The sequence below is a fragment of the Vidua macroura genome, chromosome 1 (assembly GCF_024509145.1).
Source record: "Vidua macroura isolate BioBank_ID:100142 chromosome 1, ASM2450914v1, whole genome shotgun sequence".
In the NCBI taxonomy this organism is placed as follows: domain Eukaryota; kingdom Metazoa; phylum Chordata; class Aves; order Passeriformes; family Viduidae; genus Vidua; species Vidua macroura.
This window is the reverse complement of record NC_071571.1, coordinates 116,454,152-116,459,785: the sequence shown is the minus strand read 5'-3', so window position 1 is coordinate 116,459,785 and position 5,634 is coordinate 116,454,152. Positions and strand designations below refer to the sequence as shown.

At 39.9% G+C, this 5,634-nt stretch overlaps 1 long non-coding RNA gene across 1 annotated transcript; it reads left to right on the top strand.

Moving 5' to 3' along the window:
* Nucleotides 1-1,373: 1,373 nt before the first annotated feature.
* On the top strand, nt 1,374-5,244 carry LOC128806131 (uncharacterized). The gene is made up of 3 exons (XR_008436722.1): nt 1,374-1,834; nt 3,025-3,116; nt 4,782-5,244. It is a non-coding gene; the product is annotated as an uncharacterized LOC128806131 (long non-coding RNA).
* The last annotated feature ends 390 nt before the right edge of the window (nt 5,245-5,634 follow it).

The window sequence follows — 5,634 nt, the reverse complement described above, 5'->3', positions numbered from 1 at the left end:
CGTTATGCCAGCAGCTCGAAAATATTAAACCCCCAGCAGCCAGCTTTAGTAAATTACTAGTAATGTTAGTCAGTTCAGCCTGAAATCAGTATTTATTACTAATGTTATTTTATCTCAGGCCCTGGCGGCGCTGGTCAGCCAGTGCTGGGCTGCAGATGGACATCTCACCTGCCAGTTCCTTCATGGTGCCATGGGTCAGCCTCCAAAGCACAGCCAGATACCTCTCACCTAGCATGGCCTTCAGGTGTGCAGGGAGTGGTGGAAGCAGCTCCTAACTATTTTCTAGTGCATTAAGTTCTAGCTAATAATTGTTAACTAGTGCATTTGTCCAGTCATCATAAATATGAAAGCAGAAATGAAGAAGGTCAGTACAAGCGGTTTGATTGAGGGATGATTTTCTTTTTTCCCTAAGCATTAAAAAACATCTCTATTTTGAATTATGCCTTTTTGAAGATCAAAATTTGCAACTGTTGAATCTTGGCCTGGAAGTTTTAGTGGAGTTGCCCCTGAAGGATCCTAATTCAAGACAAAACTCCTGAAGACCCATGGCACATTTTCGTTTCTAACTTTACCACTCAGAGACTCCTGCAAGTCGGGATACATTCTGTAGCTGTTTTAGTACAAAAATCTTTATTGGAAGTGGTAATGGCTGTTAAAGAGAAATTTATTAGAGAGTGGATCTTGTAAAGAAGAAAACAAGTCCAGACTATAATTATTTGCACATATCGGCTTGGACATTTTAAGGAATACTTGTACTCTTAACTGGCTTAGGTGTTTGGTTTGTTTTGGGTTTTTTCATTTTAGTGCAGACAGAATTATACCCTGTAACAACTCTGATAAGACTTGGAAAGGAAACATATATTCAAAGAGTTTTAACTTGGCTTGCTTTATTTTCCCTTTTTAAAAATAGCATTTTTCAGATTATGCTTATATTTCTAGGGTTTTTTCCCCTCTCTAGATAAACACCATCAGCTTACACCATCATATCATTGTTACTGTGCAGCAGGCTACCTAAGTAAATTCTGGTTTTCAGCCTCTGTTGTTAAAACCCATTTTTGTTTTAATATAACTAAATTGGTGTGGAAAGGTAGGAATATTGCCTGTTATTGCAATGCTGTAAATACATTGTGTATGGAAGACCTAAGTGATAAAGAGCTTAATTAACTGTGATTTATATGGATCTATATGATCATGAAATCACCAGAGTTTGCAGCAACCTAATTTGTTTTTAATAAGTGTTGCCTGAAAGACTAGTAATTACAGTAATAAACCAATTAGTGAACTAAAGCATAGTAAATTTAAAAACAAAAGCAGTCACAGGATATTTCCTTAGGAATCCTACTAAGTTAAAACAAAAGTTACTTCATGTTTATATTACACTGGAACTGCAGTAGCACCTGTAACAGGTGAATTTTCAAGCAATTTCCTACTCTAAACTCACATTTTTGAGGTTTCCAGAAATATTTATGCTTTGGCTTAACAGTTTAAGCATAGTCCCAAAGCTGCCTTGTTGATTTAAGTGGATGCTGTTAATATTATTTCTGTGCTGTGTGTGGGTAAGAAGCCCTGAGTAGACCCAGAAGTTGGCAGGCTGGGGTGAGGCCACAGTGAAGGACTCTGGAGAGCCAGCCTGTGGATTAATAGAGCAAGAGTCGCCCTTGGCAAAGCCAACAATTGTTGAGTGATATATGAACTAGACAAGTAAGAAGCAAAATCATTATTTTCACTATTTCAAGTCAAATACAGTTCAGCAGGAATAAACCAACATGCAGAGGTCAGGCTGTCTGAGAGATGATGGGAGCCCCACCCTCAGCAACTGGACACTTACACACATGTAAGCACTGTGTTTCATCTCTCTTCTGCTGAAAATCTTTTTTTAATTAACATATTTCTAAGGAACCTGAGAGGAAGCTTAAAGTGTGATGGCAAAAGGATAATGAAGACACAGCTGTACTAAAATTTCCACTGTGGTGATCCTTCATGGTGCCTGTTGTAGGAATCAGTTGCTAGAGGAGACATAAATCCTTCTGAAAGCTTGTGTTCCAGGCACCATGACCCTGGGGCTCTATTTCTGAGGGAAGGGAAGAGGGAGTCACCAGGAGAAAGTAACTGCTCCATGTGGTGAATGGAGACTGATGAACACTGCAGCTGTCCTTACATGATCTCTGAAGACAACATTAAGGGTTACATATCTGTAATCCTCACAAGCTCCTACAAGTGTGTCAGTAGGGCTCCTCATTAAAATTTGGCAAGGACTTACAACAATAACTCACTGAAAGATAAAACTATAAAACATTATTAGTAATAGATCACCAATCTTGAGAAGCACAATTGCTTAAGAACTTTGAAGAACCATTGGCTTTTTTTAACAGATAAAAGAATTAAGGAAATCTGAAAATGAAGCAAAATTGTTTTGGTTATGCTAGAGCAAGCAAAGAGCCTGACAAATGCTGCTCTAACATAGCGAGGTGCCTGCTCAGAATGATGTGCGGTGAGCTTAACCATCAGCCAATACAAGGACATGTGTATTGAAGGGACAGTGCACAGCTGGGTCCTAAGTTAGGTGTAAATATTCCAGAAAAAGGGGGTCCTAAGAAGGGCTGTTCAATGGAATGTGCAGATGACCCAGGGCAGCTGCTGACGCATTCGCTTCCCAGCCCCATTCTGTCACTGGGATCTGGGTTAGCCTTAACACTTAGGGCAGTGTGTTACTTTTTTCCTGTTGTTTTGTGAATTGTTTCTTTAACATGGATCACTGCAGCTGAAGTGGGTTAGGGAGAAATGGCAGGGGGTGTTGTGCTAGCAGGTCTGGTGACTTTCTGCCTTGTGGATGGCAGGAAGGGGTAACTTCAGACATGGCCTGTGAAGCTCAAGCCATCACTCCAACATGTGCAAAGACTGCACAAAGACAAGAGAATATCATTAACACTATATCACTATAGTGATTATATATATATATATAATATATAGTTATAAAGAAGTGATTATATATATATATATAATCACTAACCTTGGTGCATGCAGGCTATCTTGGCTGTGCTAGTCACTTCTGCTAGGACACCTTGTGTTGCATCCTGGGGTAGAGAACAAAAGCAAACGCTGCAACCTTGGAACAGGTAGGATGAAAATTTCTTCATCTGACAGCTGTTTAGTGTACCTAAGAAAAAGTTAAAGGCAGACACACTCACAATGTCTGTGCAGTGAGCAAAGCCATGGTAGTGGGCTCTTCAGCCTTTGCAGCAAATGTACAGAACTACCTTGGGGCTGCTCTTTGAAGCAGGACAAATTCAGACTGCAAAGGAGATTACAATTTATCTAAGCAGGGGGTTATTAACCACTGAAATTATTTAGAAAAAGCTGTTGTGGGTTCTCCATCACTGCCTTTGTTCGAATCAAAATAGGATTTCTCAACTGAAATACTGTGTAATTCGAATGGGAAATAATTCATGCCTGGATATAATTGGTATTAGAAAGAAAGGCAAAACAATTAAAGTGATCTCATCTGGCCTAAAAATTGATGACTCTGTTTAAAAGGAAAAAAAAAAAAAACCCAAACCAAATGTAACAAAACTGACTCAGAGGGAATTAATTTCTAGAGTCTGCATTTCACAATGGAGTGTCTCTTTTCACTAGCACAAATCCATACCTTGGGTGATAGTGCTGCATTTATTTTAAAAATTGTCTAAGGAGACAAATTACTTTTTAAAAGAAGTCACAGCTGTAATTCTTGGGTGAAATCAGAGCCTCAGTGAGAGAAATAACAGGAGATTCATTTCTACAGGAGGTCAGAATTTTATCTGCTTTTTCCCTCCTTTTACAGCCATAAGCGTGTCTCATTCTGAAGGATTTTATAGAAGGATACAGGGGATTTTCTGTTCTGCAAGTTGTGGTATTTCTTTTGGAAATTAAGAAAACCCAGCATATTCTGGCTGAGTGGTTGGCTTTGATCTGATGATGTCTTGAAGTCAAGGATTAGACGAACAGAGGAATGTCACTGGTATTTTTCAGCTACAGAGGGTTGCATATATATCAGTGTGGCATCCTTAGAAATAATGATCTGGTGGCTTTTATAGTTTATTGTTAGGAAGGTCTCAAAATCAAAGTGAAAATGCAAAGTACAGAACAAGAATCACTGCTAGCAGCCCAGAAATTTAACTACAAATGAAAATATATATGATGCATTTTAAACATTGATTAGGTGAAATCGATAGGTTTAAACAGATTAGGTGAAAGAGATAATGGATGAAGTTTCCAAAACAAAGGAAAGACAAGAATCCTCTTTAGAGCAAGGTTACCAGGAGAGGAGAGGTCAGAAAAATATTGGTTCCTCAGTGCAAAGCCTGTTGCATTTTGATACACTGATGTGTTATCTCTGTGCACATACTGAATTGTCAGAGACATTTCACTCAGCATCCAAGGACCTCAAAGAAGCCTCCTGTTCAAATTCTGACCGGGGCTGACTGCCAAGCTGAAATGCAGCATTTTGTTTCTCACGTTTTCATTCTGAGGTGGCACTTTGTTTGAGAAGGCAGCCAATCCAATCCCACCTCTCAGTGGATGCCAACTTGCAGCTGCTTTGCAGTCTGTAACCTAAACTGCATAAAGAAAAATCTGTAGCCTCTGTTTATTTAGTTTTCAGTGGTTTACATGTGACAAATGTACATATTTTAGAATATTTGGTATGAGCACAGACCCTTTTCGTGAACACTCTTGGAAAACCTAAGAAAAGGAGGTTTTATTCCTACATTTTCCTACAGAGAACACATCTCTATATTTTTCAGATTTTTTTGGAAAGAACTGGAAAAAGGAGGGGCTGCAACTGCCATAAATGCCTGCTTCACCTTACAGATTATCCTGAAACAACAGCTGGCAGACGTGCTGACAAAAGCAGCCCTGTCTCAGGAAAGACTTCTCTCCAGAAAAGATTGAGATCTCAAAATTCAATTTTCAAATAATTTTAAAAGCTCACAAAGAGCAGAAAACATCAGCCTTTGTGGTGCAGAAGTGCAGGGTCTCAGAACAGAGGTGACTTGACCATGGCACATATTGATTTTGATGTCTATGAATTCTCCAGGCCCCAAAGATCCACGCAGTTTAGACATGAGTTGCCAGACGTGAGCTGGTACATGGTGGGACACCAGCTGCTTCGCTGTCCATCACCAGTTGTGATGTCCTGTTGTGAAAATACCTTCTCACCGAGCCACGCGTGTGCTCTTACAGTGCACATTAAACAATTCATGCTGGTGCAAGGGCTGCTCATGTTTTTTTGAAGAAGACCTATCTTTGGGAAGCAGGGCAAAGACAACTTGGTAAAGCAGCTGCCATCTTAGAGCAGCAAGTCAGGCAATAAACTAACTCATTTTAAAGATGGAGCTGACTCCACCCGTGAGCAGTAGCCTCTGAGCAGTGGTTTGGGACAGCAGTGGGGCGGGCTGAGGGCAAGCAGCAGGGCCCTTCCACTGCTTAAAGTCCACACATCCCTGGGATCAGAGGTTTACTGCTCTTTCATGCCTCACTTGTCAATCAAATTCTTTTCTAGAAATAATGCAGGACTGTTTCAACCAAATGATTTGATTTGGAGTTCCTATATCTTGAAGGTGGCTTTTTTATTTCCCCTGCTCCACACAAAATTTT